At 44.8% G+C, this 23,333-nt stretch overlaps 1 long non-coding RNA gene across 1 annotated transcript in view; it reads left to right on the forward strand.

The window, feature by feature from the left end:
* The window catches only part of LOC119168642 (uncharacterized), a 73,633-nt gene extending 50,953 nt beyond the window's left edge, over positions 1-22,680 (forward strand). The window contains exon 5 of the long non-coding RNA XR_012884262.1: positions 22,572-22,680. This is a non-coding gene — a long non-coding RNA (uncharacterized LOC119168642). The remainder of the gene's footprint in view (positions 1-22,571) is intronic.
* The last annotated feature ends 653 nt before the right edge of the window (positions 22,681-23,333 follow it).

A 23,333-nucleotide genomic window follows, 5' to 3' on the forward strand; every position in this document is an offset into this window, starting at 1 on the left:
GTATGAACTTTAAAAGAAGTAAGCAACATAACTGTTCACCAGTCAAAAATTTATTTGATGAACAAAATAATGCCAACAACAAATGTAACATAGATTTATAATATATTTCCACAACAAGGAGTTTCTTCGCATACGCAAAATACTCATTGGAGAAGGGAATTCGCAAGGCAATGACCAGGGGGTCCTCCTCTCATTGCAAAGCGCAAGTGGGTTCACGAGCTGTAGACGCTGGACTGCTCGAGTATTCTTGTCCGTACCGGCTGTCTGCTTGCTAACTGGCAGCACTATTAAACCTCCTTGCAAAGTGGTAGAAGCGTGCTGGGTACGCAAATATGCAACTTTCAAGCCGGAAGCTGCCCGCCGCATCAACAATGCCTGATCAGATCACAGAGCAAGGCGCCACCCAGCAAAGCACGGTCCAGTCTCAGCTGTTCATCGTGCCTACCACCCTGCGCCGACAAGATCCCCCTTCTTCAGTGGCACCGACGACCAGTATGTCAAAGGCTGGCTGCATCTGTTTGAAAAGGTGAGCGCCGCGAACAAGTGGGACGAGCCCTCTGAGTCGGAGTATGTCCCATTTTACCTCAAACGCATCGGCAGCCTGTCGTTCAAAAGCCACCGTACTGAATTCGCCACTTGGGCTGATTTCAAGATTACCCATGCACCTGTGTTTTATTGCCTCACTGTGCGCAAGCTGCGTGCTAAACAGCGCCTGCATGGACGTGCGCAAAGGTAGGGCGAAAGCTCCATAAGCTATATCAATGCAATCCATTTATGCGGGCGAATTAACCCTGAGATGACCGAACAAGACAAGATCAGGCCTATCTTGAAAGGCGTAGACGATAATGCCTTTCAAATGTTGGTGGCGAAGGGCCCAAGTAACGTGTCCGAAATTGTGACCTTGTGCGAGAGCTTGAAAGAACTTCGCAAGCAACGTGCATCAGTTCGGAGGCTGACGACAGCACACGACTCTCTCGCTGCCCTGGTCCTTGGTGGTGACAGCACCCTGATGGTGCAGATAAAAGAATATATACGCGAAGAGGTCACACAACAGCTTTCATGTCTCTCGTATCTGCCGACCACCGAAGTACCAATGAACCGCCTAACGCCGACCATCAGACGGGCTATTCAGGAGCACGTCTCCAAGGTGTTGCCAGTGCCGACGTCTACTCGTTTCGGCTTCCATGCCACGCGCCTCACGTGCCACCTGAAAATAACGAACGCGACGCGCATGATGCTTCCAGTACCCGAACCTCCACTTCTCGACGTTCAACTTCCCGCTCATCTTTGCCTTCAGCAAGTCGTCACTCTGTGTCACCTATGCGTAGACGACCCACCTTCATTGAGACGGAAAACTGCCGCAGCTCATCTGCCGTAGCCGCAACTCATCTGATCGTCTAAGTCCTCGCTAGTCCCCAGCAAATCTCATTGATGTAATCATCGAAGGTGTACGAACACTTGCACTAATCGATACTGGTGCCGCGATATCTGGGATTAGTCGAAGACTCGGCCGCTCTCTTCGTAAAGTAACGATGATTTTCCCGTGGTTTCTCTTAGCACTGAAAGCACCCAACAAATTTAGGCCGAAGTGGTATGCCGACTGGTGCATGTTTTCACGATGTCATCCTAGGATGGGATTTTAAATGCGAAGCTTTTCTTTGCGAGCATCAGCGACGTTAAGCATATCTATCTATCTATCTATCTATCTATCTATCTATCTATCTATCTATCTATCTATCTATCTATCTATCTATCTATCTATCTATCTATCTATCTATCTATCTATCTATCTATCAATCTAGCCGCCTGCGCCTTTTAGCTCTCCTGGCTGTTTTAATAATACTAGCAGTACCGAACTTGGTATGACACAACATTACTGTATGAAGAACATAACTGACTAGTCATAACATAAAAATCATGATATGTATTTTATGAATGTCAAGATTTACATTTCATGGTACCGCAGCTCTTGCGGCGGTTTCATTCACATTTCGCATGTTGCAAAACTGGTATGGTATGACATGATTGCATGGCGATCACAAACGACTGACCCTGACGTGAAAAATTATGACATGGGTGTCATGTGACAACATGACTACATGCCATGCTCATGATGCGGTTGCAGCCATTTCGTTAGCTCAAGTGTACAAAACTCGGTATTATGTGACGCGAACGTACGACATAGGTAAATGACACATCTAAACATGATAATCACGACATGTGTGTCATGTAAATACATGACTACATGCCACAATATTGATGTGCTCGCTGCCGTTTCGCTAGATTACACATGCCAAATTTGGTAATACATGACGCCCATGGATGACGAAGGCATGTGACCGGTGCAAACATGATATTCAAGACATGCGTGTCATGTGAGAAAATGACCACATGCCACAGTCAAGGCGCCGATACATTTCGACGTGACCTGGTGCGCGTGCTCACCGGCGTTCATTTCGTCGCGTCACGCCGCGTTGCCAGCCATGCGCCGGCTCTGCCATATATTCGCAGGTGCGGTCCGCACTGTGTTGCTTTGACGCATGCGCGTTTCAGTGCATCCGCTGTCTTTCTGTTACGAAAAGAGGGAGACGCAGTGTTGTCTGGTTAACACGTTTGCGCGAATTGCGACATGCTGCATTTCGCGTCGGTTGCCGTCAGGTCACGCCGACGGACGCTGCTCGTGCCTGGCGTCAGACTATAGAGAGCTTTCGTTTTGCTAACGCAGCGTTGCTGTGCCTAGCGTGGGCGCCTCAACGCTACGCTGGAGTGTAATTGGCCCTTCATGATGCTTTCGCGGTCGTTTTGCTAGCTCCACATACACCAAATTTGGTGTTACTTGACGTCAATGGATGCCAAAATATATGACTGGTGCAAACATCATGATCCTGACACGCTTGTCACGTAAGAACATGAAAACATGCCACGCTCATAGCATGCTCGTGGCCGTTTCGCTATCTCTACATGTACTAAATTTGGTATCACGTGACGTGAATAGATGACGAAGGCAAAAGACACATCCAAACATGGTAATAATGACACGGAAGACACGTACGGCATACTTTATCTCCATCCCATAACTTTGCCTTGATTTTAAAGTGACATATCAACATTTCCCATTCCTGCTTTGCATATCATCGATTCTTTTTGTACGTGTGATCTGCCATGCTTTTTTATCACGTCATCACACCGTTGTGGACTGCGCTCGGGCCAAAGTGAAACTGTCACCGTGACGCGCCTTCTGTTGATGCGGCCGTATCTAGTGTGGCTAACCTTGTCGTCGCGACGGACATAAATCCTCCTTTCGGCGTCCAGTTTGTCCCTGCCTGCTGCACTTCACTTTCTGACGCTACCGTCCTATTCACGCCATCTGACATCTTCGGTAGCCGCCATCACACATCGCTGCCATTCGCCGCTTTTGCGCTTTGTCAAGACACTAATGTAATATTTATTTCCAATCCGAACTCGTGCCCCCTCAGTTTGCGCCACAACGAGAGGCTCGGCCACATTCAGCTTATCGATGAAGGTACTATCGTGCCTGCCAATTTCTTCACCACCAAGCCCAATATGGAGCTGAACGCGTTGGTTCCTCAGTTTGCCAGGAACAGTTTGTCGTCCGATGCATTTCACCATTCTGTTGACTGCCATCTCGCCGCTGCTCAACGAGCACAGCTTCTTACCCTGTTGCACGAATTCAGGCGTTTGTTTGACTTTCCCGAAGCGACACTAGAAAAAACGAACACCGTTGTTAACACAATTGACGTGAGGAAGAGTACGGCTTTACGCCACCGCCCCTATTGTGTGTCTTCGGCGGAGCGTTACGTAAATACAGAACAAGTCGATGACATGCTACAGCGCGGAGTCATCAAGCCTTCTTGTATCCCCTGGTCTTCCCCAGTTCTACTCGTCGAAAAATTTGGCAGATCCCACGTACCTGGATGTCCACATTACGTGAAGCATGTGGAGGAAAAGCGGCCATGTTGAATTTTTTTTTATTATTGAGTGACACGTCATGAAATGATGCTAAATGTACAACTGTTGCATGCTCATACATATGTTGCAGAATCGCAGATGTTTATATAACCAGTTGTTTGTACATTTACAACGATGTCAACTCGAACATGTGCATTAGCAACACCAGAGGCTGATATGAAGCGCTGACGCTTGCGAAGGTGCTGGCCCCGGATACTGCTACATAAATGAGCTTCAGCGCATGACAACTAAACACATCTGACGTCAACCCACCCTGACGGCTGTATCAAAATAGTACGCATGTAGAGTTTATAAATTTGGGTAGGCAGCACTGCAACCACTATTGACGTTGAACACAGATTAACGTCTAATTGAAACGTAGTTCCGAGACCTGGTGCCGCTCTGTGGTGAAAGGCTTCATTGGCACCCTGAATGCTTGGATTCGATTCTAGCTGAGCCTCGTCGGGTCGACGCTACCGACGTCGGGTATTTCTTAACATTCGTGCGTTAAAAGTGCCCATGTGTGTTTTCGCCGTTCATAGGTACATACTAAACGTTAATCACCTGTGGCACTTACCCGCATACCAACAAAACATACCCGTCCATGGGTATGTGCCACTATCTGAAGGCAAGTGTTTCACGACGTACGCGACGGGATTGTGACATTATTCATGCCTTGACAAGCGCGTCGTATACGTCAAACCATCTTACCCTCCCATGCTAATTTTGGTTAAAACCGAGTAAATGGGGTGACCACGAGTGCCCCTTAGCGTAAGCGGATAGATAGATAGATAGATAGATAGATAGATAGACAGATAGATAGATAGATAAATAGATAGATAGATAGATAGATAGATAGATAGATAGACAGATAGATACATAGATATGCCCAAAGACGCCGAAGTTCGCTAAGAAATGCTTCGCATTTAACAAAAAAGATGGTTCTATTCGGTTCTGCGTAGACTACAGACGCCTAAACAGCACTACGAGGAAAGACGTTTACCCTCTTGCCGCATAGACGACGCTCTCGATTGTCTCCAAGGCACAGAATTCTTGTCCTCGCTTGGCCTCCACTCAGGTTATCGGCAGGTCTCAATGGCTGAGACCGTAATTCCATTCGGACTCTGCAATGCGCCCGCCACACTGGAGCGAATGATGGGCAGCATTTTACGCGGTCTCGATTGGAACATATGCTTGTGCTACCTTTACGACGTTGTGGTCTTTTCACCCGATTTCACGTCGCACCTCAGTCGTCTGCGTAAGGTTCTACATTGGCTTACAAACACCAGGCTTGAGCTTAACCTGAAGAAATGTCACTTCGGGGCTAAACAACTCACCATACTTGGTCATGTCGTCTCCAAAGTCGGTATCTTACCCGACCCTGACAAAATCGTACTATTGCCGAATTTCCTAAGCCGGCTACAGTTAAATAACTACGGAGCTTTGTGGGCCTGTGCTCCTGCTTTCGTCGATTTCTCCGGAACTTTGCTTCCATCATCGCTCCGCTCACCAAGTTCCTTGCTAGCCCGGCCGATCTTTCGAATTAGACAGCAGCCGGTGACGAACCCTTCGCAACATTGCGCCAACTACTTACCATACGTGCTGCGTCATCACGACTCACTGCGGCGACCGAAGTACACACAGATGCAAGTGGCGTCAGGCATGGTGCAGTACTCGCGCAACGCAAACCAGGTTTTACGGAGTATGTGATCGCCTATGCCAGCCGCGGCCTCACTAAGGCAGAAGCCAACTATTCTGTTACAGGAAAAGAGTGCCTCGCGATTGTGTTGGCGTTAAACAAGTTTCGCCCCAATCTGTACGGCCAAACTTTTGATGAGGTAACTGACCACCACACACTCTGTTGGCTGGCTCCACTGAAAGATCCGTTTGGTCGTCTCTGACGTTGGGCACTACGCCACCAGGAATTCGACATTCGCACTGTCTATCGGGGCGAAAGCACTCTGACGACGATGCGTTTTACGGCCACCCGTGAAATGTGATGAATTATAAATATCAGCCCTTGACTGTTCCTTCTTTGCCATCATCGTCGCAGACATGTCATCTGAACAGTTGTAGGACCCTTGGATTTTCACGCTATTGACTATTCTTACTGACACATCAACTTCTGCTTACCCGCGTTCCCTTCGCCGACAGGCAACGCATTTCGCCATACGGGATGGCTTGATATCCGTCGCAACTATCAAGTGGTGAGTCGTAAATGGCTGCTCGTCATACCGAGCCATATTTGGTCTGATAATTGCGAACATTTTCATGCTGACCCGTTTGTACTGGCGGGGTATGTACACATTGGTACGCACACATTCGCTTATGTTCCTTGTGTCAGTAGTGCAAGACGATTCCTCATTCATCCGGTCAACTGCAGTCTTTAACATGTCCCGCACGCTCATTTGACCCCGTCAGGATTGACCTGTACTGCCCTCTACCGAGCTCTGCTGATGGAAATCAATGGGTGATTGTGGCTGTTGACCATATCGCAAGGTAAGCCTTAACGACAGCGCTGCCTTTGGCTTGTGCTCGTGGCACTGCAATCTTCATCTTTCATCGGTTCGTTTTCCGTCATGGTGCACCACGAGAGCTACTGAGTGACAGAGGTCACGTATTTTTGTCCGAATTTCTGCAGCAGCTCCTATATTCATGCCGTACGGTACTCCTCACGTCAACCGCCTACCACCCTCAGACGAACGACCTAACGGAACGTTTGAATAAAACCTTGTGAGACATGCTCGCTATGTATATTAACTCCGACCACTCCAATTGGGACGTCGTTCTTTCTTTCGTGACGTGCGAATACAATACGGTGATTCAATCAACAAAAGGCTTTTCTCAATTTTTTATATGCCCCCGACCCATGCAGCAAACTCGACAAAATTTTGCCATACAATCCTGATGCCTTCGAGTTCAGCCCAGTTTCTGAAATGGTCGAACATCTGGAAGAGTGCCATCAGCATGCACGGTCCTTCACAGCCGATAATCAAGCCCTCCAAGAAGACCGCCATGACTGTGTTCTTGTTCAGGAAACTTTTCCCGTTCGTTCCTTGGTGTATCTCCGAGTGCCTTTTCACTCTCCTGGACTCACTCAAAAGTTTGCACCGAGGTATACTGGCCCTTGCCGCGTCATACAGCGCCCTTCTTCTGTCAACTATATGATTGAACCACTCAAGCTGTCCACGGACAAGCGCCGCCTTGGTCCTGAGATGGTCCACGTCAGTCGCCTGAAGGCCTGCTATGACCCTCCTGTTCTCTCATCACCTTGAGTCACTAGGATGGCTCGTCTTCATCGCCTGGGTATCGTAGTGGGCAATTCGCAAAACAATGACCAGTAGGACCTTTTATTAGTGTGAGGCACGAGCGTGTGCACGAGCTGTAGATGCTGGGCCGCTCGAGTATTTTGGTCTATACCGGATGCCTGCTTACTACCTGGCGTTACTATTGAATACCCTTGCATTGTTTACTTATTTATTATTTTCACACAAAGCCGTTCTTTACAGGACTGTAGAAAGAAGGAAGGACAACGATATACAGCGTGCACAAAACAGATGAAGAAAAATATTCAGGCAGAATCGCCGTTGAAGGGCCCAGCTTGAATCAAGCGTGAGGCAGGGCTGTGTTCTTTTCAAATGCGAAGCATTTCTTAGCAAGTTTCCGCGACTTAGAGCGTATCTATCTATCTATCTATCTATCTATCTATCTATCTATCTATCTATCTATCTATCTATCTATCTATCTATCTATCTATCTATCTATCTATCTATCTATCTATCTATCTATCTATCTATCTATCTATCTATCTATCTATCTACGACTTTTAGCTCTCCTGGTTGTTTCAATAGTCGTATCAATACCAAACTTGGTATGGCATAACATGACTGTATGAAGAACATATTCGACTAGTCATAACATGAAAATTATGACATGTGTGTCAAAATTGTCATCATTTACATTTCATGGTCCTGCAGCACTTGTGGTGGTTTCGTTCACGTGGAATGTTGCGAAACTGGTAGGGTATGGCATGATTGAATGGCTAACACAAGCGGCAGGCCCTAACGTGAAAATCATGACTTAGTGTACTGTAACATGACTAACATGCCACACTCATAATGCGCTCATGCCTGCTTCGCTAGCGTCACATATACCAAATTGGGTGTTACAGTACGTGAATGAGTGACGAAGGTATGTGACTGGTGCGAACATGATAATCATGACATGCGTGTCATTTATTAACATGACTACACACTACGCTAATGATGCACTGGGGGCCGTTTCGCTAGCGTCACTTATACCAAGTTTGGTATTACGGGACGTGAATGGATGACGAAGGTATGTTACTGGTGCAAACATGATAAACATGAGATACGTGACATGTTACAACACGACTACATGCCACGCTCATGATGCGTTCACGACGGTTTCACTAGCTTCACATGTACCAAACTAAGTAATAAATGATGAGAACGGACGACAACGTAAATGACATATCCAAACATGATAATCACGACATGCGTGTCATGTAACAACATGACTACCTGTCACTCTGATGATGCGCTCGCGGCCATTTCACTAGCTTCACATATGCCAAATTTGGTATTACGTGACGCCAATGGATGACGAAGTTATGTGTCTGGTGCAAACATGATAATCATGAAACGCTTGCTTGTGCAAACATGACTACATGCCACAGTCAAGGCACCAATAAATTTTGACGTGATGCGGTGCGCGTGTTCGCCGGCGTTCATTTCGTCACGTCACGCCGGCGTTGCCACGCCAGGCGCCGGTCCTGCCATGTACACGCAGGCGCACGCTGTGCTGTGTTGCTTTGACACATGCGCTTTTCAGTGCGTTCGGCGTCCTTCCGCCACGGAAAGAGGGAGGCGTGGTGTTGTCTGGGTAACGCATCGGCACGATATGCAGCATGTCGCACTTCGGGATGACGGACACAGGTCCTGCCTGGCGTCCGACTATAGAGTGTTCGCGCTTTGCTGACGTAGCGCCGCTGTGCCCAGCGTGCGAGCGCGTCAATGCCACATTGGAGTATAATGTGCCCTTTATGATGCGCTCACGGCCGTTTTGCTAGCTCGACATATACCAAATTTGGTGTTACGTGACGCCATTGGATGAGAAAATATATGGCTGGTGCAAACACGATAATCCTGACACGCGTGCCATGTAAGAACATGACAACATGCCTCGCTCATAGCTTGCTCACGGCTGTTTCGCTAGCTCCACAGATGCTAAAAATTGGGTATTATGTGACGTGAATAAATGATGAAGGTAAACGACACATCCAAACCTGATAATGATGACACGGAAGTCATGTGCGGCACCATATACGTCCTCCTCGTAACGTTGTGCTAATAATAAAGTGACTTATCAACATTTCCCATTCGTGCTTCGCATATCATCGATTCCAACTGTACGTGGAATCTGCCAATTTTTTTACCTTCGTTTTTTTGTGCTCCCTTCTTTCTTCTCTTCCTTTCTTTCTTCTCACCTTTTTTCCAGTTTTGCGTGTTTTTATTGGTATTCGTATGTATTAATAGGGTTCTTTCTCCTACTTTTTTTGTTCACCGTATTTTCCGCTTGTTTCTTCCTTTAGGTTTTGTACTGATGTATTTCTCAAGCCATAGAAATGATGCACGCACTTTGTATCATGAGCAAGGTGCTCTAGGAAATGAGCAAAAACATTTCTCATTATGCTAAAACCAGCTATGCTATATATGGTTTTGCATGCGTTATGCCCAGCGATGACGGCAGCGTACGACAGCCTGCTCCCTTTCCTCTCGCAATGCTAAAGTCTTCACTTTTTATTATTCGAGAGATTAATATTTTGTGTTGCAAAGGAACATATAATTATGAGAAGCGCATCATGCATAAAAAACAAGTTTGAGCACTCGTGCATAATGTTTAACAAGGATCGGAAGGATTGAAAGTCGAGATTTTTCGAAGATGAACAACGCTGTTATGTCTGCTGTTGCTCTGGGGCAACAACACCAAAACTATTTTCCCGCAATTATTGACTGCTGCACCATACTTCCAGCGCTATCTGTGGTTAGAGACGAAGACTAGCGAGCGTCTTTAGCTACACACAAATGCGTAGAAAGAGATACATCGCACTTTTGTAGTGTTTTATGCCAACAACCCAGAGGCGATGAATCAAGCTCCGCACATGCGTCTAAAATTATTCGGCTATAGCACCGCAAGATGGTAATGCGACATCTGTTAATCTTAAAATAGCTTATAAGGTGTTTTCAAACATTTATGAGCGTGCTGAATGGCGTGAACGTAAGTTACATGACAGGAATATTTCCGGCAAGATGGTTGCTAGCCAGGAGAAACAGTGAGCACACGTGGAAGCCGTGAATGTTTTGTCAAATCAGGGGCCGTACTGGGCAAATTATTTCAAGACTGACTAGTCTTGAAAAAAAGAAGTCTGCGCATGGAAATATTTGAACGAGGGCACATCGCCAATGAATTTAGCCCAATACTGCTCTTTGTGACAATAGGGGTTCCGTCCGCTATAGATTTACAAGTAAACGAATATTTGTTGATCAATAAGGCGATTAGTAAAACAGCAATTGTAAGAGTTTCATACAGTCAATTTTACGAGGGGCAGAAAGATGCCTTAAACTGAGCAGACCCAAGTGAGGTTATGGTGCGTCATAATAAAGCGATAGTATTAATACTGACCAGCCTGATTCTACATGGGCACATACCTGATGTCACATTTTTTTAAGGACTTTATGCGAGAGCACTATAACTAATGGGTTTAGTTTGTTTTGGGCAATGCCCTATACTCTGCACAAGTAATTTGGACTTTTTACAGCCTCACTGTGCATTATTTGAGTTTCTTCCGAACTGGAAAATTGTACAGTGACAAGGATGCCGGATCACTCGTTTGCAGAAACGTGCTGTAGAATGATAAATACACAAGAATGCTTGAAAGCCGAGCAAGTGATCTTTGTGTCAAACGACATGATGAAAGGTTTTAAGCTTTATTGTTCATTCACCACAATTGAACCCTCTCGCATAAACTCGAAAAATGTTTGCGTAGAGTATAACGCTGAATGAGAGAGGAAAACTTACATGAGGAAAAATGCACTCCTCAGCGTAAAGGTGTATTTTTACCGCTACTGTAGAGGGAAAAAGGCAAAGTGCCTAGAATGGAAGTCAACGTGTAATAATAATAATAATAATAATAATAATAATAATAATAATAATAATAATAATAATAATAATAATAATAATAATAATAATAATAATAATAATAATAATAATAATAATAATAATAATAATAATGATGATAATATTAATAATAATAATAATAATATAAAATTGGTGATGATAATGATAATACTAATATATTATCATTATATTATATTAAAATATTAATATTATTATTAATTTTGTTATTATTATTATTATTAATATTATTATTATTATTATTATTTTTTTTATTATTATTATTATTATTTCACGTTTTCCGTAATAAAATCACGATATGATTATCAGAGACGCCGTAGTGGAAGGGGTCCGAAAATTTTGACGATCTGGTGTTCTTTAACGTGCAGTGACATCACAGAGTATAGAACTCCGACAAACTCCCCAAGAAATTTTACGTCTGGACAGTTGTGCAAATTGAAGAAGGGCATATTGGCAACAACTGCAAACAAAGTATTATTAAAGTAAAGCTAAAAAGTTATTACAAAAAATGTTCACCTAATACAATAATTCTGAATGCGTAACTCTTTTGATTGCTTTCCAGTAGTGCAAGAAGAGTGCACCTACTTTATGTCTTTTGTGAAAGCAAGGTTAATGTCATAATGTAATTAGATATGTTGAGTGACAGTTCTCTAACCACACCGAAAGCCATGACGCAGGCTACACAAATTGTTATTTGCTTGTACATCACATCTTGCAGGAGTTTGCATAAATGACTGTTGAGACAAACGCCTTCAGTAGAGGAATGAAAGGCTTTATTGCCAACTTATTCTCGCCCTGCTAGTTAACCAGGCGAAGAAAACAGAACCGTGTCTCGAGCAATCGAGTCGTGTGTAAATGCTGCAACTTTTTCTCCTTCGAAGGTTGCAACAACATGCCCCACGCAGAAACAAAGTTCGCTAAAGCTGGTGAATTTTTAAAGGTTAGAGCAGCTTGGTAGGTCGTTGTAGGTGCGTACGTCTGCAAGTCTGACGGTACATTACCTTATTTTTCATCGCCGCCAGCGTGGACTTCAGTCCCTTTAGCTAGCTTCCGAAGTTGGCGGGATTGTAGGCTGTCTTCAAGAAGTATGACGTCTTTAATGTTCACTTCCGCGGTGCCTTTGCTGAGCTGATGATCGCAGTCCTTGAAGGTATTCCTTTTCCCATCGTCGCCAAAAGTCCTCTAGATGGTCCGGTCTCTGCTTCCATAATTGGTTCAGTTGGCACGATAACAACTCAGACGACGTCAAGCTTGGGATCGAGACAAGCCGCTTTCCTGTGAAGAAATGCGCTGGTGTGAGGGGTTCCGGATCTTGGATGCCCCTGCATATGTAGGTGATTGGCCTTAAGTTTACAATGGCCTCAAATTGTGTTAGAGTCGTGACAAGTTCGTCCTTCGAGAGAATGCGGTGTCCTAGTGTTTTCTTCTAGTCTAGTTTGACAGATCTGAGTGGACGGTCGTAGAGTTCCCCCAACCTTAGTGCTCGCTCGACAATAAACTTCCATTTATTCTTGCTGTATGCGTATGCATTCGCCCACATGATTTTCCGTAGTTTAAATTGTTCTTCTTAGCTTCGTTTGAACGTGAAAATATTGTCGGAGTATGCAGTCACAGGAATCCCTCTTCGTGAAACAAAGCGGCGAAAGGTATGTAGAAAACTGAAAGCAGACATGTCTTCAACCAGCGCGATGTGAATGGCTCTGATGACCACGCATGTGATGAGTAGAATGTAAGCTTTATTAAATAATCGGGCAACTTTGATGAGTAGCAGTTCAGCGAAGTCAATTCGTACAACTTGAAATTATTCGGCTCTATTGACTCTGTCGGGAGGTAAAGAAGGGGTTCATTCCTGAAATGGTCTTGCATGCTGACGGAAACAAACTACAAAGTTCTCGAATACTTTTTTGACTAGCTGCCGTGCTTGCAGAATCCAAAACGCACTCCTGTAAGTCAACGAGCGTGCCTCGTACACCAGCATATGGAAATCGCATCGGTGCTTAGAAACTATGAGCTCCAAGTAAGGATGCCTTTTCGAAAGAATCATTGGGTTTCACTCAGAATGAGGTTTTTCACTGTAGCAAAGCCGTCCTGTCACGCACAAAATATTAGTGTTGTCTAGAAAAGTCGAGGTGTTACGTATAGGTGACGTCGCGGAGGGCTGCTAGCCTCTACAAATCACCCTTATCTCTTTCCCAAAATGCTTCTGCTTGAACTTGGAGCAACCAGTACTTGTCAGTGCTAGCTATTTTGTGTGATTCGCTCGCAGGATTTCAAGCTAGGCGGTCGTGCCCTTGTGATCTCCGACGACAGCCTAGCTCCCGCCGACTGGTTCACCTTCCGCGCTCTCCTGACGCCGTGCAGCTCTCGCATTGTGGTGCCCCGCCCTTGGACTGCTTCGACCGGATCCCCACTTTCAAATCTCCTTCTATTTTTCGTCGCTTGTCTCTCTATTTCTTCATCTATTTCCTTCTATTCTTTTTATCTCTCCTTACCCCCACCCCTATAAGGCACTGCGCCGTGTCGCCTATAGGCAGACAGAAATTAGGTGCCTTTTTTCTTTTCCTTACGAACCACTACTACTACAACTATTTTGTGGAAAGTGAGAAATCCTGTTGCGCTGCTTTAATGCTTTAGTTCGCTGACGATTTGCAAGATCCAGGCACTGATCCAGTGTAAACAATATGTGGAACTGTAATTAGTGACATCAATAATCGGTTGCGCTAACTGGGATGATGTTGTAAGTGTAGTCAGTGGTTCGTGGACATCTACGTGGCGTGGTTTCCTGTCCTCTTTGGTCAAGAAGTCCGAAGGTGCTCCTACTTGTTGCGGCCAGTATTCGGTGCCTTTATGGTCCACAAAGGTCCATGCCACCACAACTGGGAAGGTTCAAGCTGCTCGGCATTGGATCCCTTGATTATCATATCTGCAGGGTTTTCTTTCTCTGGACAGTGCTTGCACCATTTTTGTTTGTAGAATCTTGAATCTCATCCACTCCTTGGCGTACTAATTGCTTCCAACGATGACCGTCGCCTCTGATCTAGTGGAGCGTTATCATTGAGTCCGTGCACAAGTGCACTCTTCTGAAGGAATCTGGAATGGGCTGCTTGACGCGTTTGTACAGTCTTGACGCGAATAAACAAGCTAGAAGCTTCAATCGGACCAAGCTTATCTTTTTATTTGGGCTATGCGAGCCTTGTAAAGGATCATTTGATAATGAGCCCGTTTTTCATGATTGAAGGTGCACAGGTAGGCGACCACGCCGTAACCGGATAGGCTTGCATCGGCAAACACGTGAAGCGTTCTGTTCTTGGTCTGTGGTGCCAACTTGTGCAGATAGAAACGAGCTAGTTCGATGCCGTGAAGAATATGGAGCTCATCATATCACCTTTTTCATTTATTTGGAAGTAAAGGTGGAAGAACAGTGCCCACTCGACGCTGAGCTTCCAGATATGCTGACAGCTAACTTTTGCTATGATTGAAAACAGGGTTAGGAATCCCAATAGGTCGTACAGTCTTGCGGTTTCTTGCAGAGAAAAGCTTTTCTTGTCAATGCGAGATTGCAGAAATGTTAATACAAGTCCAGAGAAAAGGACACCTTGACGGTATCTGGATGCCAAATCAGCCAAACAACCTTGAAAACACGCAGTGGCTTGCTGACAGGAAGCTTTTCGCAACCTTGTTTCAAGTGCTAGTGTTTGAGAAATGCTCATTCGTTTGATGCCCGTTTTTGAAGGTTCAAGGCAGCGACAGCAAATACTTTTGTTGTTTCCGCGCACATCTTGATAGCTTCATCAAAATTGTCGGCTCCAGTTATTATATCATCTACATAGACGCAATATTGCTGCCTTTAGAAGGTAGCACGGAACTCCGGGAACATCTTGTCTAAATGATGTCGAATAGTTGCCGCAAGTAGAATAAGGCTTGAAGTTGTACCGAAAAAGTCCTGTGTCATCTGGAAAGTGATCATCTTTGGGAGTGGCTTTTCAGTCAAAACAGGTTTCTCATACCATAAGTATTGCAAGCCATCACCATCGCCTTTGTTCATAAAAATTTGCAGAAATGCTTGTTCAATGTCAGCTACAAGAGTGATGAAGTTCCGATGAAAGCTCAACCATAGGCTTACTAGTTCGGCGTTTTGTTCGGGCCTACTGTGGATACTGTCGTTGAGAGAAATGTGCTCTTTTGCATGCGAAGAAGCATCGAAGACAACACGTGTCTTTGTTGACCTGTCTTTTCCAATTACGGCGTGGTGAGGCATATCATAGACTGGACCTTTTGTGATTACTGTGTCGTGGACCACTTGAGCCATGCAATTGTTGGCATATTTGTAGATGGCCGTGTGATAAGATGTCAGTGACTCAGAGTTTCGAAGAAGCTTTTTTGTGATCTGACTAAGCCGTCTTTGTGCTGTGGCTTTGTTGTCACATAGAATATCCGTTTTCCACTGAAGTCATAGTTCATAGCGACTATTCACTTGGTTGACGATTTCCTTGAAGTATGTGAGAACATGTTCGTTTTCGTTTGACAATTCTATTTCCACAGAGTCAACATTAGAAAACCTTTCGATTGAGTCATCAACGAGGTGAGTTTGTACGTTCAGAATCATAGCTTCCGTGCACAGCTGGGTGAAATTATTTGTAGCGGGTCCATGAACTGTCCAGCCGAACACTGTTTCTGCAGCCCTTAATTTTTGGTTTGTTACCTTTGTTTGGCCTGTCATAAATTCCCAGTAGTAATCAGCTCCAATTAGGATCGCTATTGACGTTTCGTCAGTGTGATTGGCTGGCAAATCAAAACGGGCAATTACAACGAGATGGCAAGCTGGGCCAGTTAGATTAAGTTCATAATTGAAGATTTTGTTGAAGCGTACTAAAACACGGACGGACAGAAGAAGCTGACAAGGACAGCGAAATTACAAGGCCACAGGTGGACATTTGTTTAAGTGGGCTGCCTCGAAGTAATGGAACTTGTTGATAACAGATCCTCTCTACGAGGAGTGCATCAATGCGTATCTTGATTCTTTGATTGAGCCGCGGAGGTGCTCTGTAACTCTCCTAAAGCTTCTCTTGTAATAGCTACCGAAGGATCCCACCAACAAATTTTCGTGGCTCGTCATTTCGTGCTTCAGTTTTTTTACAAGTCGGTTGTCACGAACGTCCTCTGGCTTCCGCCGTCAAAAAAATGCGCTTGATTGTTCTTGTCTGACCGAAAGACACAATTACGGTCGCGGTTTGAAGATAAATGAGCCGTTGTCCCGTGACTGCTGGCAGCTTAAGAAGCGTTGCCACACTCTCGGAATCGGAACTCGCGACGCCTGGCTCGCACCCGGACCTCGCGCGTCGTCGATGATATTTTCGGCAGCTGACCTTTCTGTGGCATTTTCGCGCCATCTGAAGCAGCGTCCATTTTGCTGAAGCTTGTCCTTCTTGACTGTGATAGGGAGTGCGGCTTTGCATTGTTCGGCAGCTTGTTCGTCGCTGTCACAGAAGAAACAAATGGTTCTTGTGCGGTACCCTGAAACTGAGAGGCTACTGGTTTCGACGTCATTGGTTTTAATATCTTGTGATATGTTCTGCGTGTCTCAGTTGCTTTATCTCGCTGGTTTCGGTCAATGTCAATGCCCAAAGACTGACAGTGCTCTCGTGCTTCCACTTCTGTGCGGATAAACCCCGCCGCAGTGGTCTAGTGGCTAAGGTACTCGGCTGCTGACCCGCAGGTCGTGGGTTCAAATCGCGGCTGCGGCGGCTGCATTTCCGATGGAGGCGGAAATGTCGTAGGCCCGTGTGCTCAGATTTGGGTGTACGTTAAAGAACCCCAGGTGGTCGAAACTTCCGCAGCCCTCCACTATGGCGTCTCGCATAATCATATGGTGGTTTTGGGACGTTAAACCCCACAAATCAATATTTCTCTGCGGATAAATTCAAGCAGCAATTGTAGGCTACTCTGCGGTGCGGAAGATGCTTGCTCACCTATTCCGTCACTTCCTCTAGGCGAAGAGAGTTTGTTCACGCCGGCAGTACTCGAGTATCAGTTCTCGCGGTAAACTTCGGAAGATGATCGGGTGTAGAACTGTCGGAAACGACTCCTCTGTTATCTTCAACGTCCATAGACCACAAATATTAGCCACGATGTTATCATACAAGCGACGCAATCTGCGTACGTCTGCGGTTGATTGAACGGATTGTTTTTTGATAAGGTGCCCAATGTGGTCTTTGACAATGATGTCTTGCTTGGTAAACCGGGCATTGAGGATGGCTCGTGCGTCTTCATAACACCTTGAACTCACAGCTGATTCGTTAATTGCAGCAGTGACGGGGCCTGTCAGCGCAAGTCTTGAATAGGCAAACTTGTGTACATCCGTCACTACGTTTAGAGACTGTTCCCAAAAGGGATGCGAGTTGCAAGGTGTTCCGGTAAACTTCAGTAGTTCTAGTCGCGGAAATCGTATGCTGTGATTAGAGGTCGGTGTAGGTGTCGCGGTAACGGCTAGGTTTGGCGGTGGATGTTCTGCCCATGGCCGCAACTGTAGAATCCGGCAATTAAGTTTAGACAACTAGATGGCAGCCTTGTCTGTGTACTCGGAAGCCCGAAGGAATTTTCGCCCAGTATCAGGGCCTGATAACTGCGGTTCTATCTCTCTATCAATAGATTTATGTTCGCCCGTGAAGCCTCCCAATCATCCTGCGAGCACCTGAAGATTGTGCAAGCTTGCTGCGTCCTTTGAAATAGCTGCTTCGATTTCAGTTACGAGCTTCGTCCAAAGCGTACAATGAGCTTTCCACTTGCCTTTAAGCAAGTTCATAATGATGGTAGGTTGAGTTGTAGCAGCCTGGGTGACTAGCCGGTAGATATCATAACAATACGCTTGTCTGTCCTCGGTCGCTGTGGATGCAGTCGTTGGATGTTTCCCGGTGGGTTTCCGGTACCACTTTTGTAGAGACAAATGTCTTCTGTAGAGGAATGAAATGCTTTATTACCAACCTATTTTTGACCTGCTGGTAAACCAGGCTGATGATGATGCTGATGACCTCAGATGAATGGCGCTCACCCACAGAGGGGGATGGGCCAAGAACCGGGCGGCAGGATACCTAAATGAGACTAAAATGAAATAAAGCCAATCTGAAAAGTTAGTTTAAAGATAATACTGCCAAATAACAAAAATGTTTGCTGAACAAGCGGTGAAACCATCTCTTGTTATTGACAGACATCGTTACAAATTATAAACTACAGATCTGAAAAGGTTAGGGTTCACTAGCACGGGAATCTGTTTGTTGCATTCATGTATTCAAACACAGAGGAGCATATATGCCTGTGGTAGTAACCAAATGAAGTGCCGCCAAGTGATGAAAGTAGATTTACTTGTATTCCTAGCTTTTGTATTGAGGCTACTAAAGATCTTTATCTCTGATAAGAGTAACGACGACAAAATAAAGAAAGATATTCAATTGTTTCAATTTCCTTGAAAAAAATGTAAAGCGGTGACGCTTTGTGTCGAGCTTTGTTGAGGTAATAATTTAGTCGTGGAACTGTACAGCGCAATCTGGTGTAAGTGACCTCTAACTGGCAAGATACACACTACTGTTTATTCCAGCAATACCTTAAATGCTCGAAATCTTCAAATTTATCCAAATTACATATTCTCCATTGCATACAAGCATTTCGGAACTTTAGCGCTGTCACGTAAGCCGTATCTGGCAAAACTGGGATGGTGGACCCTCTCAGGGATACGGCTGCTAAGGAGTCCGCCATCTCATTCACTTATAATCCGCGGTAGCCTGGTACCCCTAGCAAATGCAGTCTTTTTTACGTTTTTTCGTACTAAATGCCGAAACGCATTCATCAGCTCTGCATTTGCTGCCGAAGAAAGTGCATTACATACTGATAACGAATTTGTAATAATAACTGCTGATGATTCGTTTGAGGGCAATTTGCGTAGGTCAAGAACAATAGCCAATACTCTGCAATGAATGCAGGGGTATAATCTGGTAGTCGAATCGAAAAGGACCAGTCAAAAGAAGGAGAGAAGATGCCAATCCCAGCCTTTTTTTTTGACACAGATGCATCAATCTCAATGATATTGCTTATCTCTGGGTGAGCTAGATAATCTGCTAACTGGTCATTCAGGTTCTATGGTCCAATTGTTTCGCGTTATGAGGAAATATAGCGTTAAATTGTATGCTAAGCATTGAATTTAGGTTGTGTCGAGGCAAAGAAAACAGAACCGCGTCTCGTGCAATTGAGTCGCGCGTAAATGCCGCAATTTCCTCTCCGTCGAAAGTTGCAACAATGACAGACTGGTTACATAAACATGTAATTCACAAGGTATTCTTTCTGCCGGGATTGGAATTGCTCAAGGACTCCATTCAATTTGCTTGAAAAGGCACTGCACAAGTAGTACGTGATTAAAAAAAACGCAGGTCTGTGCGGAACCTGTAGCACTGTCGCAGCGAAAGCTCGAAGAGCGGCCTTTCAGAGCCTTTTCTCAACACTCTACGAGTAAGTGCTACAAGGACAATTGCTGGGTGCCCACTATGTCCTAAATAATCATGATTGATGTGTAGTAAGCTGACATTCACTGTACTATCCTTCACCATTCTTCCGAAAAGCGTAGTATATGCTTCACTCTTGTTTCGAAAATTCTGCAATATTTTTATGCAGTGGCTGACGACGATGAAGAACTATGGCTGAAGTTAATAGGTGAACAAGAACAAGTTTTTTAATGGGTTGGATTTTGGATGGCACACTTTTTACGCCGTTAGCATTGTGTGTCGCCTGGATCTTCCTTTAATATTCTAAAACGCTTTATTTTTTATATTAGCGAGACTCCATTCAAGACATCGAGTCTTCAAAAGGCAAGTTTTCAAACAAGTCCCAAACTCCAGCTGAGTCAGTGGTAGAGTACTGAACTTGTACGCCGTGGACCTGGGTTCAAATCCTATTGTGTCCTTGGTGTTTCTTATACACCGGGGTTTTCTCCTAATTCTTGTGAAATTTTTTACGGACATTGGCGGTGGTGGCGGAGAAGTAGGGCGCCCCACGTGACTTGTTCTCTGATCTCATAACAGCTTTCGGTGTAGAGTATAGTATTTACCGGTGCAGTCAGCAGAGCATAGCGACGTCGAAAAGTGTCTTGCTGTCTGGACTAGAGCAGATAGATAGATGATAGATAGATAGATAGATAGATAGATAGATAGATAGATAGATAGATAGATAGATAGATAGATAGATAGATAATCAAAACAGCCCAATGCCCGAATTTGGTGCTAAGATTCATTCCGTCCGCTCGCTGTGAAGTGCATGCTCATTACGAGTCATGGAAAAAGCGAAAGCCTTTTGAAATTTTGACTTTATGCTAACTAAAAGAGGCAATGCTTTTCCTGAATGTCGTTGTTGACCCTTTGCCCACCAATCTTGTGGGTAAGAAACTAAACAAGAGTGTTCTTTGTCGCATATTGTTGAATGAATATTTTGTAGTTTGAACACTTTAAGAAAACGTGTAACTCACGTTCCAACGCCATTGCTGATGCACAGCTCCCAGCTTGGGTCATGCAAGCTGGAAGACATTGTCCTAACGACAAGCGTATCTAACGCTGTACCTAATCACTAAGGGTTCAACACTTGCCTACCGACGTCATTGCCTCCTTGTTTCACTTCTTTCAGTGTTTTTATTAGCTGGTGCTATAGCACTCGAAGCAGTAGGTGACGAAGGAACATCGTTGTTTCATGCAGAAGTTCCACTGCGATTCCGACGAATCGAGGCGCAAAAGGCAAAGAACATACTTCTTGTTCACTGAACTTAATGACCACGGGCGCTACTGCAGCTACCGTAAATATTTCTTGATTATTTCCCCAAAAGCCTGCGTTGCCACCAAACTAGTGTTTCCTCTGGCAGCATGCTTCTGTCATAATGCAGTACTTCAGTAAAGCTGTTTTAGATAACGACGCCTTGCCACTACTAAAATTGCTGTAAATAAATGGTGTGAGAGGTACAAGGTGCGTCTATTAATTATTGTGCATGTGCATCGATGGTGCAGTAGCTGCAGCGCTAGTCAAATTTTGTAGCTTGCTTAGCGCTCAGTGTATCAATTCCCAGGTTATGGAAGTCAGCAAACCTTTTTTTTGTTTTTCTTTATTACCTGTTGTGTAAATTTTACCGACTTTGCTTAAGTAAAAAATAACGTCAGTGAGGTTTTCGTGAACCTCGACATAAATCAATTCGGTTTTTTTTAATTGTAGCGTTCTGGGTGGCCCTCAGGATGACGGTATTTGCTTCAGATTCATGCCTAGTCAAGACGTTCTCCTTCATCCAGGTAACCAGCCGAAGTTCCAGAGCTGGCTCGGTGTAGGTAAAACCAGCCTCACGCTGTAGCAACCTTGGTGTAAAGAGGCAGGGGCCGAAAGTGTTTTAATGATAAAAAATAAGGTGTTCATTGACGCGAGAGCGGCTAGAGAGGCGAAAGGCCGGAGAGTACGCCTTGGGTTGGAAAATGGCAAGAGGTGCAGAAAAAATTAAGGTGAGAGCATTCCGTTAGCGCTAGATACAAATTCTGGTGGTACTGGGAAAGTACTTTGTGTAGTGGGGTGTAGGTGAGGCGAGAAAGGCCGCCGTTCAGGATGATACCGTAGAACATTAGGAGTGCATCGAGCGTATACGTTAGTGCTATCCGCGTCCAATGCGATACGACAAGAAGAGGTCAGCGAAGATAAGCTGTTAAGTGTAGTCGTTGCCGCACGCAGCGGAGAACAGAAATAATTCCACCATCTGAGCTCAACGAAGCTTTGGCGAGCAAGCATTTTTTAGCGCAGCTGTTGTGGACGCGTGCCCACAAGCATACACGCGTAAATATAATTTTATAAGAGCTGATTACAAAATAAAGTCATTTATGAACGGAAGTTGATGCTTGGAAGAAGTATTGTTTTTTTACATATGGAGCTAGTTGCTCAAGCAAAGAATTCCGGTATATACCATGGAACATGAGGTAGACCACTTTGATGGCATCGCAACAAAACACTGGTTTCTCGTCTCGGTGGTTTCGGTAGATGTCTTGTGAATGAATGCATCTTGTACTTGGTAGGGAAAGCATCAAAGATGCAAAATGCAATAGTTATTTCCATTCGTTTGCTAATACATCGTTATTTCGATGCATGATTTTCCTTTTATTTGGCTGACATTTTCAGTAAAAAAAAACTGTGGTTATCGGTCCTCTTTCTTCTTGCTCCAGCAAGTCTGCCGAGGCATTCCTAGTAATGAGCAAGATGAATACAAAAGTACAATATATAAGTAGACTCACTCTACTAATTTGTTTTTCTAACACAAAAATCATTTTTCTTTTAATTACTAACATAGTAGTTTATTACATACCACGATATTTATTCTTACGCAGTGCCTGTGTGTGCTGAAAAAGTTCCACCTCCAGCTTCCTGGGAGCTACCTTTCAAACTTGGAGGGGTATGACACTGGCCTATTATAAATAAACTGCAGTTTTATTGGAGCACAGAGAAGCTTATTTCTGCAGGAGATTTTAAGCATATACATTAACTGTGTGGTCATTTTAGATCACATGCGGCTTCTACAACAACTTTGCTTTTATTTCGTAATGGAGTCTCAAGGTGTCACCCAGAACCACTGAGCAGGGAACTTCATTTTCTAGCACTCGCTGAACAGAAAGTCTGCACCTAAAAACAAAATACATGCTTGCCATTATAGATAACATCTACGTGGTGCTAACATGCAAGGCCTGCAGGCCGAAATGTGCTGCTGAATTTTTTTATTGAGAAAAGAAGTCATATGTCACCGTAATATTGCGGTATACCTTCGTTAACGTGGCCAGGCCAAGGTAAAGCACGTCTGGTCAGCTCCCGGCTTGCCGACTACAGCACACCTAGCTACATTTACGCCAAAAGTCATCTGTACGTTGTTTTTATAATTTGAACATTTACGCCCCGCCGCGGTGCTCTAGTGGCTAAGGTACTCGGCTGCTGACCCGCACGTCGCGGGTTCAAATCCCGGCTGCGGCGGCTGCATTTCCGATGGAGGCGGAAATGTTGTAGGCCCGTGTACTCAGATTTGGGTGCACGTTAAAGAACCCCAGGTGGTCGAAATTTCCGGAGCCCTCCACTACGGCGTCTCTTATAATCATATGGTG

Source organism: Rhipicephalus microplus, chromosome 6 (assembly GCF_043290135.1).
Source record: "Rhipicephalus microplus isolate Deutch F79 chromosome 6, USDA_Rmic, whole genome shotgun sequence".
In the NCBI taxonomy this organism is placed as follows: domain Eukaryota; kingdom Metazoa; phylum Arthropoda; class Arachnida; order Ixodida; family Ixodidae; genus Rhipicephalus; species Rhipicephalus microplus.